Below are 22,457 nucleotides of genomic sequence, written 5' to 3'. Positions count from 1 at the left end.
TCTTCATCAGTCTGGAACAAAAGCCAGGCTATTTGCTCCCAAATCAAAGTGTCTGCAGCCAGAACCATTGTCAGTCTTCTTCCATTCATGTCCCATGATTAGTTTTTCCCCAGCTGAAAGCAGGTAGGTGCTGTTGTCCCTCTCCAGACCTGACCTTCACTGTTGGCTTCATCTAGGAATTAAATGCATGCTGAATATTTATGATCTAGCTGTGCCAAGATCAAGCCTTTACTTCCCGCTAAAAATCAGGTGGGTGGTTTAATAAACAAGAAATCAGTTCCAAAAACTGAATCAACACATTACATGCCTTCAGGGCTTGGACCCCCTAGGCTACCTTCTGCTTTTCTTTTATTTGCAACCTGCACATTTTCTTTGCAGACCTAAGGCATTCAGTTACAAACAAAGCAAAAGCTGAGATTTTCTTACAACAGCTTATGTATTCTTTAATCAGATATCAGATTTGATGGGCCACAGTAGCTTAAGGGCAATAATTTCCATTTTCAGAGCATTGCTTCCATGACCACCTATAGGTCGATGAGTCCGCTGGGACAGCAAAGGAGCCATAGTGCTCCTATTTTTGCTGTGGGGACCCTCTGGTGATCCCTGGGAAGCCCTGTCCAGCACTGAACCAAATTTTTACACTGTCAGGTAGTGATAGAAGAAAGGAGAACAGTTTTAAACTAAAAGAAGGGAGATTTAAATTAGATATGAGGAGGAAATATTTTATTTAGGGAATGGCAGGATGCTGAAACAGATTGCCCAGAGAAGCTGTGGGTTTCCCATCGCTGGAGATGTTCAAGGACACATTGGATGGGGTCCTGTGCAGCCCCAGGACTACAATAAGCTGCTTCTGAGTAAGAGCCAAGATCAGGCCAAGAGTTGGCAGGTGTAGATCAGGGACTGGACCAATAAGGAACATGTGGTGCTTGAGTATCCTCTGCTCTCTCTTCCTGCATCTTCTCCTCCCTTTTCTTCTCTGAAATACCTGTATAATCAACACATGCAGCATATACCAATTGGAAGTATTAGAGATCTGTGTGCAGTCACAGGGTCATGATCTCATTGCAATCATGGAGACATGGTAGGACACCTCAACATGGTTGGAATGCTGTCATGGATAGCTATGTACTTTTTAGGAAAGACTGACTAGCAAGGCGAGGTGGGGATGATGCTATTTATGTGAGAGAACAACTGGAATGCATTGAACTCTGCCTAGAGATAAATGATGAATGAGTTGAGAGCTCATGGATGAGAATTAAGGGGCTAGGTAATGTGGATGACACTGTTGTAGATGTTTAACATAGGCTGCCAGATCAGGAGGAAGTTGATGATGCCTTCTTCTGAAAGTAGCTGAAAGTAGCCTCAGAATCACAGGCACTGGTTCTCATGGGGGATGTCAACCAGTTTGATATTTGCTGGAAAAGCAATACTTCCAGGCACACACAATCCAAGATGTTCCATCAGTGCATGGAAGATAACTTTCTGATGTGGGTGATGGAGGAGCCAACGAGGAGAGGTGTGTGCTGCTGGACCTTGTTCTTACAAACAAAGAAGGATTGTCTGGGAATGCAAAGGCTAGGGGCAACCTTAGATGCAGAGACCACGAGATAGTGGAGTTTAGGATCGTACATGGGAGAAACAAGGCAAAAAGTAGGATTTCAACCCTGGACTTCAGGAGAGCCAGCTTTGACCTCTTCAGGGACTTGCTTGGTATCTCACTGAAAGGTAAGGATGTCCAAGAGAGGTGGCTGGCATTCAACCAGCACTTCTTCCAAGTTCAAAGTATGTGCATCCCTAAGAAGGCTGGAGCACCTCTTGTATGAGGAAACGCTGAGGGCTTGTTCAGCCTGGAGAAGGCTCCAGGGACATCCCATAGTGGCCTTCCAGAATTTAAAGCATGCTTATAAGCAGGAGGTAGACAGATTTTTTCATGGTCTGACAGTGATAGGACAAAGGGGAATGGTTTTAAATTAAAAGAGATTTAAAGTAGAAGTTAGGAGGAAATTTTTCACTCAGACTGTTGTGAGGCATTGGCACAAGATGCCCAGAGAGGTTGTGGGTGCCTCATCCCTGGAGGCGCACAAGGCCAGGTTGGGTGGGACCCTGAGCAGGCTGAGCTGGTGGCAGCAGCCCTGCCCACGGCAGGGGAGCTGGATGATCTTTAAGGTCCCTTTCAAACCAAGCCATTCTATGATTCTGTGAAATGCATGTTGCCAGTGTCTGGGGCCACCTCTGTCCCCCCACTTTCACCATCTGTCCTTTGACCAATTTACCTTCTGTCTCCAGATTCCCACACAGAGAGGGGCTAAAACATTGCTACACTTGCATCCTATGCTAAACAGACTTCGTATCACAATGGTTTCTGCTAAACCTCTGCACTGGCTGGTAATTTGAAAGGTGCTTTATGATCCCTGCAGAGCGAAATAAACTCGTGAGAGGTAAAGCCTTGAGCCTGAATAGTGCCATAAAGCTGTTTAACTCCAGCCAGTTAGGCAGTCTCAAATAGTATCCCCTTGGGGGCTGAGTACATTCCTGTGGAAGAGGAGACAGAGGATCAAGATATTCTGCAGGCACTGTGCTACTATCAGTGTTGGGACTTCTGCTGTCAGTGCAGATCATGCCCTTTGTTCCTCCATCCTTAGCCTGCTGGTCTGTACATCAGTCACAAAGTCACTCTCCAAGATTGTGAAAAGGTCTTCTGACTCTTACTTGGATTTCCAAAGCATCTCTAAATCTGATCTGATCCTTTGCTGACTATCCCAGTATACTTGATATTTTTTTTCCCCTCAGTATCCAAATATAATACAGGTAGTGAATTAATTGATGGTTTTTCTTCCCATAGCAGTACCGTCACATTTGCATTCTGCCTTAGATAGTCATTATAAATAAGACACTAAAACTGAGGAAGCTGCAGGTGTTTTAGGGAGTCTCTGATAAACTTGAAAAATCTTCCCAGTAAAATATAAATTGTTCGCTTCTAAATTTATTTCAGATCAGAATAAAATCATTCTTCTGATGCTGTTAAATATAATGCAATTTCTAAAAAACGGTGGCATGCTCAGCCAAGAAGCAACGGCATCATTCCATATAGGTAGACGAGTCCTGCAGTGTCTTAGAGATCCTTTGTAACAAAAGTAAATTCTTAATATCAGATCAATAACCAAACTGTTTCAGGCCCATAGGAATGCAGGGAGAGAGCTGACTTCTTCAGTGAGGGCTGCAGCCATTATTTTGGCAGCACTGAATCTAGATTTATGGTATTCCATTAAGAAGGAATGCATTAACTCTACAACTGTCACCACTGCATTGATGTCAAAGGAAGTGCTCTGCCTGGCTTTGCTGACTTGATTGATGGAAAATAGTATATCAGTCTAGTTGCTCTCTCTCTGATGAGAAAGGCAAGTATCCTGGATCCCTGAAGCTAGAGGAAAACTCCATTTTTTCCCCCTCTCTTGGATAATTTTCATGCATTCTTTGGCCCTGGCCATGGAAAATGAAAAACAAGACTGTTGACTTTTTTCACGTTGTCCAGAAAGGGAGCAACCCAATAGGCAGACCAAAGCAGTTCTCCTTTTCCACTCCAGTTCAGTTCCAAGCTTGAATGTTGCACCAAGCACTACCACTATAGCAGGTGAAATAGTGAATTCTAGCAACTACAGATTCTAAGATAATCACAGGTTGAAACCCAGTCAAAATCTTGATTGCATTGCAGAGATTTCTCACTATGTATCCACTCTCCCAGCAGGCTGCAGAATTATTGGATTCATCTCTGGCAAATACTTAAAATAGCACCTATTCCTGCAGCACATTAAAAAGGCATTTATTTTTGCAAAACAGGGAAGTCTTGCTATTGCTCTTGAGCAGACGGAGAATTAAGACACACAGGAAATGTCTAGTAAGTAAAATAACCAGGGCCCATTCCCGGCCCCGAGGCCAAGTAGCACAGCATGGTTCAGCTTTACATATCATGGTCTCTTCTTTCCCTTCCCCACTCCCTCAAAATGAGGGTATTTGAGTCGAAATTGCCTGCTGGGAGTAGTCCCTGGCACATGCTCTCCCCTGAAGCATGTCTGTGTGTTGTCTGGAGGAGCAGCAATCAACACAGCCAGAGCTCTGGTGCTGGTGAGTGTGCAAGCAATTAGAGAGCAGGGACAGTCACTGGCCTGTGTGCTGCCCTGCTCCGTCTGGCAAGCAGACAGCTAAAGGAGCTGTGGGCCCTGTTATGGACCCATTAAGGATATGGCAACACAGAGGCATTCAAGCCCATGAATTTTATTTTTGAAACTCTCCTTTAGCCCTGTTGGCTACATGTTGAACATCAAACTGCTTCAGGTGGGTAACGTGCTGCGTTGGTGCTGTGGTGATCTGAGACGTTTGCCTTTCTGCTCTGAAAGACTTTGGTTTGGGTGACATTCGTTTCTCAGGGAACAGTGTACAGAAGAGATTGGATCCACGATGAGCTTGATCAGACCTGCAGATGAGATTCCCAGAGGTGTGCACACATGCATGCAGAACCCAAGAGATAATGCTGGGTAAAACCTTTCAGATCCATCTAACAAACATAGGCAGAGAGTTTTTGTCCGAAACGGTGTGTAAGAGGTGGACATAGCAATAGAACATATTTTTCTGATTATTTTTCTTTGCGTCAAAAAATAAATTCATATTACAGAAGATGTAATTTTATCAACATCTTGCCCATTGATGGTTTTGATTCCATCAGAATGTTTTGCTAGTTTTCTTCCTATGTTATTATTAGAAGTTGTCCCTGAAGATCTAAATGTTCTCTTTACAGAAATAATCTCCATAATTCATAATATTTTTGGCCTGAAATTAGACCTTCCGCAAAGCCTTCCCATCTCAGCTGAAAGATTAGTCTTCCTACTGTCTTGTTTCACTGCCCTCTTCTGTTACTTTTCTGCTCATACTTCTCATCCAGAGCTTTTGCAAAAGCAAGTGGCGTACAATGAACTCATTAATCAATGTTTCTGGAGTTAAGATGTAGGGAAGTCTCACCCTTGCACATCTTCTCATCATTGCTGTGCTTATCATCATCTTAAATTGGTTTTTCAGACAGCCACTCACCTCCCTTGCTATTTCTCGCTATGCCAGCATCACACTCTCTGTAAGAAATCACAAATTATGGCATGTAGCGAGGTTCCCATTCCATTCAGCCAAAATAATCACTTAGAATTGTTACCTGTATTTCCCTCACAGCCTCCTGAACAAATGAGTATTTCTAACACAAAATTTTACATTTTCTATCAGCCAGTTTTCATCCCAGTCTCATGCTTTTATTAAACTATGTTAGTTTATTAAACTATGTTAGCTGTTGAACTCATTCAGTTCACTGAGTTTTTTCATAAATGATTGACAAAGATCATTCTGAAAAACCATCATCCCTTAATTCTTTACCATCCAAAATGTATGTATATATTAGGTTTCTCTGAATTGCCTGAGTAAGAAGCGAGACTGCAGCTTTCTGATGGTGCTATGGGAAGAACACTTGTATTCACAGCATGTCAGATTCAGTATAAAAGACATAAATGTAGCTGTGCACAGAATAGTTGAAAAAAAAAAGCCTTTCCGCAGCAGGGGGCATTTCCTTTGTATTTGCTGTGCCACCGTCTTGCCTTTTTTCATGCACTTAGTCATCACTGTTTGAGAGTCCCAGACAAAGTGATTCAGCAGTCTCAGGCAAAACATAGCACAGATGTGTTTGGTCAGTCTGCTGGTTAATTGATAACATATCAGCTGGCAGCCTGAGGGGGAACTGGCTGCAGATGTCCTGTACTGAGAGCCATGTCGCTGTGATGACCTTTAGGAGTACACTGAACTTCCAATTTTGTATTCTTGTATAGAACTCTGATCACCTGATGAGCAGTTAAATATTCTGAAATATATACGCTATGCATATTCTCGACTATTGGATTTTATTATCAAAATCTGCAATTTCCAGGGACTTGTTTTTAATATAGCCATAGAAAGTACAGATGGAATGAAGAAGTGAAAGCTTTATTTGATAATATATATTTTTAATTGTTTGCATAAACCCTTGTAGGAAACAACTCTGCAGCAGCCTAGCACACACTCTCATCTTTCAGTTTGATTACAGGCATCCAAACAACCACTGGCAAGACTAGCAGAATGCAAACACCTGCATGTCTGCACCAGTTTCTATTGCCGTGACAATTCTCTGTATGAAACTGGCTCTTTACAATAATACGTGCTCTACCATAACAGACCCAGTCAGTTTGCTACAATGACTCTTCAGAGGATTTAACTTTTTATTATATCAAATCAAAAAGAAAGAAGCAATGTGACTGAATAGCTGGCTCTTGATCTAAAACACATTTTATCCATTCATTTTTCAACTGGCTATCAAGACTGTGCTGCATAAAGTTTATTTTAGCTATCAAAAAAGCTATCAAGAAGCGTCACTCATTTTAAGCAAATGTTCCTATTGTAGTGTCAGATTTACATGTTTTTCTGGCTCTGTCTGACTCAGATGAATTCTTCATGGAGATCAAAGAGATAAAGTTTCTTATATGAGAAAACACACTTAGATCAACTTGTAGTACTTCAACGAAAGCGAGTTTCCCTTGCTGGAGCAACTTAAAGTACATTCCTGATCCCAGTCCTGTGTTTGGGCTCTCAGGCCCAAATACTCTGTGGCTCCAGAGATACAGAAAAAGCCATGCAAATATTCTGAACTTGTACCCATATAAAAACAGGTCACCATGATGAAAGTTTGACAGAAACTGAAATTACTTAACTTTCCCACCAAGAGCCCAATACATCACTCAGGATAATTTTTACTGTCTTCAGTGGGCTCTAGGTTGCACACTTAATGAGCTGTGTAATTTTTGGTATATCACAGCCATCTCCTACAGAATACTGCCCAAACTGTAACATACCTTCACATGTACTCACCTGTTTATGGAAGTGAAAGGAAAATCAGGTGAAGAACTTTAAAAACTGTTTTTAGTGGAAAAAAATACAGAACATTTTGTGAGAAGTTGTCTTTTACACAAATATTACAAAAGTTGGAGGATCCAGAATGGAAATGGCTAGGGTTTCCTTGGTTACTGAAATGTTTCATCTTCTGAGCTGGAATTTTTTTTCTTTCCACTGTAAAATGGGTTGAGCTTGAAGCCTCACTTCAAGGTAAGATAAAAGCAAATGCCAAACACTGTTTTTTTCTTTTCCAAAACAGAATTTCTGTTCTCCATCTAGCCCTACCTGCATAAAACTGATGGCAGAATTGACCCCTCAATCTTCTATTTGCACAAGCTCTTTGATTTTGTACCACATTATTTTGTTGGACAGTATTTCCACCTGAGATGATCACTGTAACTCATGATTTACTAGTCAACAGTGCGTTCGAATAGCTAAATATTTCTTCTAACACCTATTAGTAGTAATGATGACTATGGTACAGCTGTGTGATTTGCCGTCAAATAGCTTTTTCCACCACATGCTCTATAATTTCTGGAGGGAGATTGTCTTGGACACCCTTACCTAAATGGGGCCTCTTCTGCAATTGCCACTTAGCAAGCACTTCTGTTCTGTTGCAAAACTTCAATTTCTCTGCTGTAGATGCTACAGCAAATGGGCAAGCTTGAAGCATGTGGGATGTTCCGTGCCACGATCAAAGATAATGTCGATCTACTGCTATATTGCTCAGACAAGTACCACAGCCCGTGTGACAGAAATGTACTGACAAAGTTAGAAATCAGTGCGTTGAAGGCATGTGTTTCAATGGATTCCCAAAGCGCTAACAGTGTATGTCTTTAAGTGATGTGTGGATAGTTTAGATCTAAGCCTAAGAACAGTCTAAGTACTTACACAGGTTTTCTTACCAAGTGGCTCTTAAGAATGCCCTATGAGGACTTGAAAAGTTACGCTAAATTGGGATCAGTAAGGCTACTGGGTGTTCTAAAGCACTTTCTTCTCTGCTTCCAAACCTATTTCTACATCTGGGATTAAAACCAAGCCCCAGTGAGACTATCAGATATGAACCCTTGCCATCTAGATCTTAGCACTAACTCTCACTCAAGGATATCTGTCTTTCACAACCTGGGGAGAAGCGTCCCCTTTAAAGATGAGGGCAAATATGAGAATTGCGATAGAACAGATGATTTCATGAAATTTTCACAATGTTGAGATGAAATCTCATTGGAGACCCTTAGGGGATTTCTCTGCCTTTAAACCAGAATCTGAACCTCAGCCAAGGTTCAGCCTTTAACTTGAAATCCAAACCCTAATTTAAAGGTGATCTTGGACCACATCTGTTCACCATCTTCTGAGTTTACATACTAAAGAAATCTCAAGTTGGCTTTGTTCTTTGTAAAGGTGATGTGCTGCTGTTTGAAAGGTGAAGAACAGAGTGATTTCATTTTATTATTATAGTAACTTACATTTATATAGTATGTTTTCATCCCAGACAATCCTAAAGTGCTCTAGAAACTTTACAAAGGAATCTCTTAATCTACTTCTGAAATACAGCACTTAATGCAATAACGCATAGTGGTTTAAGAGAGGATGTATGCCAGAAGTCTTTAATGACCACAAGCAGACAGGACCTTGGTTTTAAGTTTCACCCCAACCATGGTAGCTCTATCAGCACAGTCTCTTAAACTCCAGGCTGGGTCAGCAGTTCAATTCCTACTCCAAAGAGAGATTGCCACCTACTAAATCATGGATGCCTTGTTCAGCAGCACCGGCACATTCCACAGAACCCTTCTCTCAAGCCCTCCTTGGCCACAAATCCCCTCTAACCTGTAAGATATGATATGCCTATAGTGGAAAGTGTAAGGAGTGGCAAAGCAGGGAGAAGTATCAGAGAAAAAATGCTTGCCACCCAGTCTATACTTTCTTAGACTGGTCAACATGCCAGATCTACTTTCAGTTATCTTATTTATAAAAAGCCCAGAAAGAAGCTTACTTAAAACATAATACTGCTGAGGCATAGTTGCTAGCACATAAAGGTTAATCCATAAATCACATTAATTCATGTATTGATCACATCATCTTCTTTAAAAATAAGCATAACAGCCCCTCTGGTAATATAATATAAAACATGAAGGAAAAAAAAGTGTACGTCTCAAATGGTACCCGGATTATCTCTCTCCCCAGAAAACCTAGATTCAACTAGTAACACTGACAATTCACTGTTTGTTTTTCATTGAGTGCATCTGCAAAAATAAATTTCTGAATCAACATTCATATTTTGATGAAAGTTATCAAAAACATTCTTTGAGCACTGTGACACAACTCAGATTTATGTCCTAAATATTTTTTAATCACCAAACTTCTAGAAATATGCAGAGATGAAAAACAATCCAGGCAATACGCTTACGGTATGTATGTCCTACCACAAAAGAGCAAATAATGAAAAAAAGTACTGTCATAATAGCAAACAAGATCAGCAAACAAGGCCAAAAGAGGTTTCAAGCAACAAGGCTTACACTTACTAAAGCTAAAGGCTAAGTTTTTCAAGAGTAAGTAGCAAGTTGGGAATTCTCATTTTTGATTGCCCAACTCTAGTTTTCACTAAAGATCTTGAATTTGGCACTCCTATTTGGCACTCCAACTATTAAGTTGGAAAGTGAAATAAAAGGAAAGAATGAACTGTTTTTGTGGATTGTATCTGTGATAAGAAAGTGGAAGAAGCAAATACATCTTAACAATTGCTGCAAGTTTTAAACTTGGCCATTATCACTTTCCAAGTAGAAAGCCATGACAATAATACAGGAATTGAATCCACTTGCACAAAACTAGAAGGCTACAACTACCATATGAGGTGAAGGCAGCTGCAGAAGAAGGATCCAAGAGAGAAGGAGGAATAATGCTAGAACTGAAGAACTAATGAAGTCAGTCTCATTCCATTCCCTTCAAACTGATCATACACTTTTACTATAAAGTAATTTCATAAGAACTTAGCTTGGCCCCCCCCAAAATTAAGAGTATTATAATGCAAGAAACAATATCAAGTCAGCTTTTTCTTTGGTAAACAATACAAAGCCTTACTGTGCTATTAAGGTACACAGTCCAATTACTAAAACACGTAAAATTGAAATAATAAACATGTAGTTTTGATTAAATGAGGTTATAAAAATTGTGGTAATAAAGTCAACATCTGAATCCATCATATTTATGAAAATTAAACTAGAAGAGCATGCATATATTACTTAAGCAAGCTAGCATTACCAAAGGATTCAACATTTATTAGGGAAAGTTTTATTTTCATCTAAAATGATATCACCCAACACACGAGCTCCATCATGTCTTCAGTGCTAAGTAAGTGAGCTTAGTGGTAAATGCCTTTAGTAATTCTCATTGTTTACTACTTCCTATCTTGGACATTTTCATTATTTTTGGTGCTGCAACGTATTAAAATAATCATAATTTTACCTGAGCAAACAATGACTATCATTTCTGCACACAGAAAGTGCAAACGAATGATGACAGCCTGCCTTACTCACACTGAACTCAGCAATGCACTCTCTGAGCTATGAGTACCTGTTTCTACAAGAGACTGCTTCTAGCTGATGCTGTTTGGGTTTTAGCCCTGAAGCTTTCCCAGTTTCCAGGCTTTTGCCTCTATTGGTTGCAACAGAAAAATAAAATGCAAAATCAAAATTTCAGGTTAGTCTTCGCATTGCATTTGGAAAAATGCATTCATAAAAATGTGTATTTAGAATCTGAATGATCCAAAACAGATGGAGCGCGGATAATATTCTCCCTCGTGTTCCCACTTCTGTCCTGAGTTTGCTTCATATGCAAAAGCAAAGGGTCATATATAATGCAAATGGTAGTAAGAAGAAATGCAGTATCAAGGCTTAGAACCCATCATGTGTAACAACACCTTGAGGGCCACTGTCAATTGCTGAAAGAAAGAAAGGGTGCCTGCTGCCTGGGGATGCATATTTGCTCCATTTATGGCCCTTCTGCTTCCTTTATTAGCCCAAATTGACACATTTTCCTTGATCTCTTTCTCCTGCTCCAGAGATCCAGTCAAAGGTTATTTTCCCGATGAGGAAACAAGTCTTAAGGCAGATTTGTTATCCTGAATTTAGCAACTATAAGGCTAATTCATCCTCTGCTTGCAGAAGAGATATCTGCTCATCAGCTGGCCACCACAGTTGTTTTGTCCAACCCTTTCCTGTAGCCTCTGGCAACAGATTTGTGTCTCCAGTCTTCCTATCAGACAAGTTAGACTATCTCCTCTAAACCTTGACCAGTGATATCCAATTGCTTGAGGGTTTAAAACAGTTAAAAGGGGTGTGTTTTTTTCTTTCTTCTTAGTAGCTGCTATTAGCCTTATCCTTCTGTTTCAGTGAGTCTTCTCCCAGCAGGGAAACTGCCTGCTGCAGGGTGCCTTGTTGATTTCAGAAATCTCTAATTAGGTCCCTATCTGATTTAACAAGAAGTCAGTCCTGTCCCCAGTCATCCTGAAAGCTTTACAAATCTTTGCTTTTTGAAGATCCTAGTGAGAAAACAGCTTCCCACCTATCCCACAGCTAATCTTTTCCACTTGCTTTGAAGGTGTTTACTAATACTCTACCCTCCTATCTAAATAAAATCAGAGCATTTACATAGGAAAACACTGTAACATAAATTTTCATGCTCAAAGGATGGTTGGGAATGGTTCCTTACTCAGGGTAAGGCCCTGAACTGGCAATAACAGGGTTCATAAGACAGATACAGCTCTGCTAGCACTTTGGCAATGTCTGGATATTATTTGAATATCAGAACCCTTGTTTTTCTCTTGCCTTTTTTTTTTTTTTTTAAGACTAATTTATTTTATTTTAATTTTTATTTTAATTTCTTTCATTTTAATCACTCCTTGCCTGGGAAGTACAGGAGGAAAATGGAAGGAGCAGCTGTTTGAAAGCTGGAAACACAGTCTGGAAATTGAGACAGTAGAATACAGGCATTGATTGTGTGCTTGAGATCCCCCTGGGCTTTTAAAAGGAAATGTAACATTTCCAGAGTCTGAAGAGATTATTTCTGTACATATAACACAAGTGGTATTAAGAACAAGAAGTTTCTCTGATAGCCAAAATGAAAAAGCAATACTGATGTTTACCCCCCTTAAACTTCTTTCATGGCTTTCATCCCCAAGGACAGTCCATCTTGACTCAGTGATTGCCTACGTGGCCTGCCTTTCTGTGCAGTTTTCAGCTCATGTCAGGGACCAGATAAGATTATTTCACAAAGTTATACAAAACAACTTATGAGAGGTGCTGGGTGCCCTTGTCTCACAGGGCAAGGTCTGTAGGGAACTAGAAAAATGAGTAGAAAACATGAAGAGTGCAGGAGAGCAGGAAAAAGGTCAGCCTGTGCTTTCCTTGTTGTCACATTCTTCCCTCCAGGTCCATCACTTGCTGTGTATGACAGGAGTCAGAGCAAGACAGTCAGATCTATGTAGTGTTTATTCTTACACAATTCAAAGGGAACAATTTTGCATAAATTGTTTCACTGCAACTATACAGTCATTCACACAGAAAAGAAATTGCAGTACTTACACTAATAGCCACATTTCCAAGTGCAGTCAATTCTACCAGCTCAGTTTAGTGCAAACAGGGAGGAAGAAGTGCTGGAGACACAGCCGAGAGTACTGATTTTGTCAGAAAGAACTTCAGCTCTAGACACCACTGAGAAGAAAGACCCAGAAATAGCTTTCATTCCTATGACATAACAGTAAATGCTGAAATCCATCATGAGTGCACCTGTATCTCACATCTAGCCATCACTGGGTATCTTGTACCACAAATTAATAGTACAAAAAGCTAAAGAAAAGCCACCTAAATTCTAAAGGACAAATCTATTGAATGGTTGTTACTGTGAAGTCTCTTCTCCCAGGTAACTAGCGATAGGATGAGAAGGAATGGCCTCAAGTTGTGCCAGGGGAGGTTTAGATTGGGTATTGGAAAAATTTCTTCTCAGGAGTGGTGATGTATTGGAACAGGCTGCTCAGAGAGGTAGTAGGATCACTGTTCCTTGGAGGTGTTCAAGAATCATGTAGATGTAGCACTGAGGGACATTGTTAGTGGGCATGGTGGAGGGATGGACTGACAGTCTAGATGATCATAGTGGTCTTTTCTGACTTACGTTCTTTATAAGGCCAAAGCCCTTGCTTAACATTGAATTCAAATAAGACAAAAATTCAAGGATTCTGTCATCTATGACCCTGACTATGAAAACCAGTAGCTGAGTGACTGAGCTAGAAAACGCTGTTAGATGCATTCTAAAGAATGAATTTGTCACTTTTCCTCATTAACTGCTTGATGCCATCAGAAAGCATTTTATTTGCCTCACTTGACTTCCTCAGGATTCTGTGCTGGTCACTGGTACAGAGCTCGTTCCTCTGCCAGGCTGCAGGGGCCACCAGCCTCGGTAGGCTCCCTGCCTTAATCAGGCCTCTCTTAGCCTCCTCTTTGGGTACCCAGCTGATTCATGCCTCCTGAGCACATCCGTTACATGTGCTGTCCACACACTGGGGCCACGGCCCTGCAGCAAGCACTGGGAGGCCAGGTGGGCTGGGTCAGAGGGGCCCTTGGCCAACACAGTGCTGCCGGCAGCCACCCCATGCAGGTGATGGTCTGGCAGTGAAGCTGTGCTCCATCTGATGTAATCTGTCACTCTGTGGCCGTCCAAAGACGTCTTTGCCTGTGAGAGAGCATGTGTGTGGTTAGCACCCTCCAGGCTGTCGCTGTTAGCAGTATTACTAATGTGGGCTCAGCACAGTTGGCCAAAATACTCCTGGAACTTTTGCCAAGATCACATCCAGCTTTCTAATGTGCGCATATCTCTAAATATCAAAGCTTATCCTAAAAGCGACACTGGGACATCAGCGGTGCTAAAGAGGACTGTGAAGATGTTGATGTGCAAATGAGCAGTCTGGCTAAATCTCAGGTTAACTCTAATTTGAAAGCTACTTGGTATAGAAATTGTTGGACGCAGCAGGTCACTCCTTCGGAGCTAGTTTCTGCATGTCAATACACAGCATGTGTTTGTGGTAACTGAGGAGGCAAGCTAGCAGTAAGCTGGCAGTAAGCTGGCAGGTGGCTCTTTAGGGGAGGGTCTTCATGAGAACTGAGATTTAATTTTGGGGGGTATGAGGTCTGCGAGTAAAGACATGGCAAAATTCCTGCATATTGAACGTGCAAACTGACAGTGCAGTATAAGTGAGATTTGTCACCTGGTGATGTTTTGGAAGCACGTGGGTACATTGCAAGGGCTCGCACATGTGCAAGTCACCCTTTTGATCTAAATCAGAAGAAAGAGGCAAAGTATAAGGCTAGCTCATCAGCACAATAAAAACAAAAACCTGGAGACATATTCACACATTAAAGCTATATTCAAGTCACCTGTGAGAGCGATGAGCCAAAAAGAAGGGCTGAGAGGATATACTCATTCACAATGTAACATACAAAAGCTCTGTGAATGCTCAAAGAAAACAAGCAATCTATTTAAATGTATTGGGTCTGTTAAAAACTTGCATTCTGCATTAAGGTGATAACAGAAAACAGTGACATTTTGCTGCCTGGCTCTTACCTCCTGCTAAGTACATTGTATTATTGCCAAATGGTGACAAACAAAATTGAACATTTCTCCAAAGGTCACATCTATCACAGCTTTTATTTTCTCATTTGATTCAGTGTATTAGGGTCTTGTTATTTATTCTATTTTATTTGCTCATTGAAGTAAACCATTCCTTCACTGGATAGAAACCAAATGTTATTTAGAGAGTTGAGTGAGTGTTTCACAGCAAATAGCCTATCCAGCCAGTTCAGATTTTCTTTCTGGTCATTATTTGTTTATGATCAGCTTGCTATTTGTTATCTCAGATTAGAGGCAGTACTTCAGCCTAGATCAATGGAAGATTTAGACTGCCAGGCATGAGATCATTGTACTTCAACAAGTTATGGCAAATGAAATTATTGCCAGCTGAATCTGGAGTATATTCTTCTGCGCATTAGCAGAAAAGCCTCCGAACAGGACATTGCAGATATACTTGGACCGAAGTCTGCACTTCACTTTGATTATGACTATCACTGCTCTCAAGGCCACGCTATAAAGGGAAACAGACAAATTTGTAGCACCAAGTACAGATTCAGACAAAATCTCTTTCCTGCAGTAATAAGCGTTAACTTGATAGCTATACCACTGCATGCTAGGATGAATTGCCAACTTGGAGCCCGAGCTGTGCTCACTGCAACTCCCTTTATGTATTTTTTTGGGGCACCATTACAGAGCTTTCACCTGGATGTTATTTTTTTTCCCTTTAGATCTGCTTATAGAATGAATAGTATAAGAAGATCTCTTAGAAAGGATGGCTTGGTCTTTCACAGAGGTTTTGGGCACCTCTCTGGTTGTGTTGGCAGAACACTACATTGAAGTCATAGGGTTCTGATCTGACTCCAGGGCAGAGCAGAATGCACCATCTCATCACAGAGCAGCGTGCCTGACTGTCTGTGGGAAATGCCTCAGATGCGAACACGCAGAGAAGCAGAGTTTAGTCCTTGCTTCTCCCCAGAGAAACTCTGCCCATGGGAATTTCATCAATGTGTGCTATTGGGGTGGGAAAACAGCAGGCAGTGTCTTCCATTTGGAGTTAAACATCGTTATTGTGGAAAACTAACAAAAATCAACTAACAAAAATCCCTGGAGACAAAAGCTGGCTTATGAAACACACACTTTGAGAAATTAAAAAATAAGTATCTACTACATACAAAATAGTACAGCATTTTTACCCTGCCATCCTTAGAACAAGCCACGGCCTAGCTGCAGAAACCACTCAGCGACAATCCCAGTTCTTTGAACACCGAAAGGGGATCTCTTATGGGAGCATCAGGATATTTAAATTCATCAGTTTTCCAGCTATATGCAAGACAAATGCTCCCCTATGATACGGCTGTTAACAGCACCACAGAGCACTGACAGGTCAGGCAGTGAAGTCATAATGGTAGCAAGCAGTGACTTCACCTTTAGGGTCTCACTGATTTCTTCCACACACCTAAGGCTGCAGGGGATGGCAGAACACTGCTCAGCATGGCCACCTCTGCAAATGTCACCAACGGCTTGTTCTCATTTACCTCTTCATCTGTGAAAAGTTTAAATAGGGCAGTTTCAAAACTGGGACCCTGCAAATCCTTACTTCTAGATATTTAGTATTAGGCCACCAACTTTTAAGTTGAGATGATTTGTACCTTTTGCATTTTTGACACATCCTATCACATGGTTATAAGATGTAGAAGTCGACTTCATTTTTCATGTTGACTGTTTCCTGCAAAATTGTTTGTTTCCATGGTAGAATCATAGACTCATAGAATCATTAAGGTTGAAAAGATCTCTAAGATCATCTTTAGGATAAGATTTTTACACAAAAATCCTAATCCTTCTTGTAACTTGAACAGCCATATTCTAATTTGAATTGCACCCCCCAAAAAGAAAAATCAGCCGCATGTGAGAAAAATTCATGCCCTACTGAAATAAATAGCAAAATTTCCATTAAATCTGTAAGTATTCAGATTTTCTGAGTTGCTTATGGTAGAAACGTGCCCAAGTGGCACAACTCAAGTCAAAGAAGGAGAAAGATGTGCACATGTATCAGTTGCACCCACAGCGGTTTTTCTCCTTCACATTCCTAACAGTGCAGTACATCTCAGGTCTGCCTTACAGCACAGCCAATTAGTATGCCTAATGCTGCCACAATTTTCCCATGCAAGGAAGGAGACAAGGAAGGAAATTCTTTAAGATAAGGATTTTTTTTCAATATTAAACACTTTTTAGCAAATACGTTGACAATATTCCTTTAGTACAGTACAGATTGTTTGCCTTTATGGCATGCAGTAAATTAGTAGGACCTATACACTGTTTTTTATTACTTTAGGTAGAAAGATCACAGCCTTCTCAATGTAACTGAGCAACTGTAAATTACTGTTAACAACAACATGAGAGAGAAGGAAGTGGAAAACATTAATGCTTGTTTTCTATTCTTCCTTTGTGGATTTTGGGAAGGGAAGCTTTTAAATAAAATGAATAAATGAAATGAAAGAGGGACTAATGGGTTGGAAGCTGTGCATCTCTACCAGGGCTGCTGAAGACTTTGTAGCTCACCATCAAAGGAATTCTTTGCAACTCGTGGGGTTGTCGGCCATTATGTTGTTAAAATACATTTTTCACAAATGCAAATGTATTTTGAAATCTTTTAAAGTCTGAGTCATAAAAACAAGGTCTCACAGAGCATAGATTTTAACCAAAGTTGCTGTATCTTGTTTCCACAATAAAAACCTGGTTATCTCTGTTGAAATACAAAGCTAACTGGGTGCTGCAAGTCTTCTAACAGAAAAGCAACTGGTTTATATTTAGGCTGGTATCAGCATGCTTCCCAGAGAGAACACTTACAAATTGCAGGATATGGTTTTGGGGATGATGTTTCACCAAACTGAAGATATGTTTCAGTTTGGATCTCTCTTTGGATGAGAGAAAAGAGAATCCCCATAGAAGTCCATGAGTGTGGTTATATACAGAATCAATGTCGGTAAGTGGAGGATCAGATCCATACTGCTGGAAGGCAAAGGCTTGCAATCTCACACTGATCTGAGGTGGCACAGACAGATCTCAGCTGTTACAACAAACAGATCTTCAACAACAATGAAAAATCAACTCCTCTGGCAAGGAACTTCTACATTTCCAGCAAGTCTGGGAAGTTCAACAGTTGGTTTTGAGGAGCTGGTGTCCACTGCCTATGTATTTTATATATGGAGTTCTCTCCAGACTGATTGCAGGGTGCTCTGTGTACAGAAGCCCCAGGAGGAAGTCAAAGTGCGTGAAGCAGACCTTCTGTCTATTGCTGCTCTTTAAACAAACGATGCAACATGTGTAACAGCTGTGTGAATATTAGGGGCTGCAGAGTACGAGAAAACAGAAGTGCAGTTCAAATGGAGCAGAAGGGCTAAGGGAGACAAAGCATGCCAGTTAACAAGAAAATGGAAAGAAAAAAATCAGCGGTGGCTGAATCTCAGGTTGGATATTAGAAAAAAAGTTCTTCTCAGGAAGAGCAGTGATGCATTGGAACAGGCTGCCCAGGAGGTAGAGTCAACATCTCTGGAGATGTTCAAGAAATGTGGAGATGTAGCACTGAGGGACGTGGTCAGCGAGCAGGGTGGGATGGGTCGATGGCTGGGCTAGATTATTTTAGGTTTTTTTTCCAGCCCTAGTGATTCTATCATTGTTTTTAGGATGAGAGTGATGTGTCTCTGTGGATCATGGACGTGTACATTTATGTGTGACAGAAGAAGCCAGAAAACCATATGTCAGACTGATTGTGGGAGGAGGCAAGAAGAGATTGTATTTTTACAGACTGGTCCAGAGGCAAACAGCAAAGTTGCTAGAGAGGGAGAAATGAGAATCAGCAACAGGATAAACAACAGAAGGCTTGGCTTATGCAGAGTACACTGAAGATGCTGCCTTGTCCACCTTGGAGGTGACATGAAGCAATATGAGCAGATACGGACACCTAAGACATGGATGAAGACAGAAGAGGGTTCCATGTAGCTCAGAAAGATGCATTTGTTTGGGTACTGAAGTGTGAAGCCATGCAGGGCGGGGAGCCCATTGCTGCCCCTGGTTGGCCTTTGGAGGTTGATGGGAGTTGGGCAGCAGCTGCAGTGCTCAGGGGCAGGGCACCCCAATGGAGGATGTCGCACCCTGCATCACAGCTGTGTTCCACTCAGCCTCACTTTTTGCCCTCAGCCATACTCAGCACTCAGAGCACCAGAAAAGCACAGACTCCAGTGCTTTGCAATGCACAATGTGCTGGCGTGGTCTGAAGGGGCTAAAGACAAAATACATTTATGCCTGGTATTTGTATCCTTAAGCGTAAGATTTTATTACAGCTTGCTGGATAGCTGCGTATTTTACCAAACCCTTTAAAATAATTCCAAGAATTTGACACATTGGTCTCCAAGAAGAAAGCAAAGAATTCCAAGAGGTGTTTTACATGCTGTGAAATTGCAGGTTCTTTCCTTTGTTCTAAATTTACTAGTAATTAATTTCCTCTAGCAATCCCATATTTGAATCTTGGCACTATAAAACGGAGGGGCTGAACACAGGCCTTCAAAGGCAGACAGCTGACGGACTAAAGCAGAGTGCCCTGTAATAATGTAGATCTTATTTTTTGAGGAGGTGTTTGGGTAATGTTTCTATCGTAGCCTAAGTGAAAAACTAGCATCTGGCTGGTGAAATAAATAAATGAAAGCCAAAGTGGGATTTACAGGGAAGAGTTTATAACTATATTTAGCATGCCTGAGAGAATGATATGTGTTTTCCTCAGTCCAGCCTTCCACCCTGTTTTTTCAGGTACAAAGACACTAACCTATGTTCACTTTTCAAGCAAAAGGGGAAACAGTGTAAGCAGTGAAAAAACAGATTCATCGCGCTTACCCTGGAGTTACCAGGGTAAGGCAGAACTTCATGATTAACTTTCCCGTGCCTAACATAGGTATTGTGTTCAAAACTCATGTACCTCCATGATACCCCTGACTGTCACCCCAAAGTCTGTGAGATTGTTAATGCAGAAAGAATCTAGTTTGTCATTTTTAAGATCTTCCCAGCTGCAGCAGATATACTCTGAAACTGCTGACAGCAGTTTCATCATTACTTCACGGGTTCTATTTGTCCCAGTTTTCTGGTTTTGTCTCTAGCAGAAAAAGCTGTGTTTTTACCGCTTTCTTGATTCAGAAGAACAGCAAACCATTGGCCAGGGTGAAATAAACGGAGAAGTAATGCACTTTAAAATGCAAACGATACTGAAGTACGGTGCTCTTCAGTGCTCGAGGGCGAGTCCCACCATCTGCTCCGGCTGTGGCTAAGGCTGACCTCCCTTTGTATTAGGGAAAAAAAAAGCAACTGTGCAGATCAAAAGAAGTTTAAACAGGGAAAACCTAACTCCCAAATTCGCAGGCTGCACACAGCTTCTGCACACGAACAGCGAGAACAGCGAGCATCCAGGAGGAATTTATTTTGTTCTGAGGTGATGAGTATTTTACAGCCCAGAGCAATCCTCATCGGTGAACCCTTCAGCTCTGGGATCCTTCTCACTCACACACCCATGTCTGCTTCACAATCCCCTCTATGTGTGCTCTTCATCAAACCAAGGATGAAAGCCACCAGCAAGCAGAGGGAAGTCACTTTCTTCTCAATTTCCAGGTATGAGCTGTTTGTGCAGTTCCCACCCTCCGGCATTAAAGATGCTCAGGAAACACACCAGACCTCTGGTCACTATTCGCGTGTTGACATCTTTGCAGGGAAAGATGCTGTTTCTAAGTCATGCTCCCCATTCTCACAAAGCAGTTTTTGACTGAGACTGCTAAAAGGAATCCAGTAGCTTTCCTGCAAGTAAATACCTCGTTAATGCTGGGAGTAGGGCTTGAGTGCAAAGACTGTCCTATGCAAATCAGAGCTGATGAGCACTTAACTAATCTGTTTACAGACCAGAGCTGCTGGGCAGGCCTCAGCGATTTTCTATCAAAGCAAAGAACCATTCTTTATGGGCATCTGGTTGTCCCTGAATTGGTAGTTTAAGCATATACCCTTGCTTCAAAGAAAGATCAAAGGATTTATTACTTCTAAATGAGTGCATTATTTCCACTTACTACTTTCTTGTTTGCAATGTGTTATTAACAGCACCATGGCAGGGTTACCTCCAGACTTGAGTTTCTCATAGATTCCAGAATGCGATTTTAGATGGTATATATAGCCAACAACATGCGGGCTGTTACATGGATGGAGAAGGAAGTAGGAAACATGTTAGAGCAGCCAGTTATGGAAAATGGATTAAAAAAACAAAGCAGCTACAACTTAACGTACAAAAATGGCAAATTATCATTTGAGCTTTAAAAGAACACAATGTATGTGTTTCAAAATGACAGCCACAATTCTGCAGACAGCCAGTTCTAGCTCCTCCTCATATGAAAAGTAACACACATCACTCCTGCTTGCAGCAAAAGCCGAGATACCGCAGACATGAAGTAGCACAACGACGGGTTCAATGAACAAATTCCTATTACCCCATAAATGCCTACCATCACCATCCTTTTGGCTTACTGTTTATAGCTCCGTTTACTTATTAAGTCTGGAAGAAACAAGGGAGACACATTCATTATATGCTTTCTGGCACTACTGGGAGCACATGGAAAGCAAGTAAGACCTAACATCTTATTTACACTCACACTGAAGGCTCATAGTTAGCTCAGGCACAGAGCTGAAAAGGGAATTTTCAAAAGGAAGTGTAGAAGTAGATTCCAGGCAGCAAGGGCCAAGGCAGACAAAGCTGCCAAAACTATAGCCACAAGTGGCCCAGGGGAGAATTTGGAGAGGCTGGTGTGATGTTTATTGCTCAAACTTCAGCGTTGGGTGGTGCAGTGGGGACAGGAACTGCATTCTGCTGCCTGGGAGCTCAGCAGCAGTATCTAGAGATATCTGCGGACTAGGTGTCTCCACCTTTATCACAGTGCCAGAGGGAGCCCATTGCAGTCCCTTGTTTTACAAGGAGCCACCTCACACTGATCAGCCTGGCAAGCCACTCAGGCACAGGGTCTGCTTAGTTCTCCTCTTTTTATTGCACCCACACTCAGTTGCAACCACATCAGCTAGCAGTTCCCTATCTAGGACAAGCAGAAATAAAAAGCGTAGCACTGGGGGTTGGGGACAGAACCTAGACGCCTTGCAGGAAGAGCATCATGTTGGTTTTAGCTCCTGTGATAGGTGTAAACCTACTGATCTCCACTGGTTTAGCAGTGTTGTTCTCCTTTTCTCCTGGCAGGGACCAGACGTTGGCTAATTTTTAGCATTAACTGCAAAGACAACCCCAGCAAAGTCAAAGGCAGTGATGGAGTAATGTAATAGCCCAGTTTAGTGTCCACACCACAGCTCAGAGGACTAACAAACTCAAACAACTGATACACTGCAGGCTTCTGGTTCCATGCAATCCATAGCTGCAAACAAGCAGAGCTTGCATTGAAGCCTGACTGCACAGGAATCCATGCATCTCTTAAATCCACATATCTGAAGCTCCAGCTTCCATCACCGTTAAGAGGCATCAGTTTGCCTTCCTTGTGAGTTGCAGACTGATTGGAAGCTGGTGTTATTATTACACAACACCAACAGTTCACATCACAGTTAAACGTAACAGTCAGCAAATGTTTATCAGTAAAATCCTGTCTTACATAGTACAGACATAGATACTAACACATAAAGGCACTGGAAATAGCTACCCACAGGCTAGAAGACTTTTTTTTTTAGTGTACAAAATTGTGTAGAGAAAAATGGAACTAGAATATTTAACCAAATACATATCAGTATGGCATGTAAGGATATAGCACTAAGAGACGTGATTTAGTGATGGCACTGGGGAGGTCAGGTGGATGGCTGGACTTGATCTTCAT

The sequence above is a fragment of the Centrocercus urophasianus genome, unplaced genomic scaffold, assembly GCF_019232065.1.
Source record: "Centrocercus urophasianus isolate 14NV4802_14NV808 unplaced genomic scaffold, USGS_Curo_1.0 seq_16, whole genome shotgun sequence".
NCBI lineage: Eukaryota > Metazoa > Chordata > Aves > Galliformes > Phasianidae > Centrocercus > Centrocercus urophasianus.
This window is presented reverse-complemented; position numbering follows the sequence as displayed.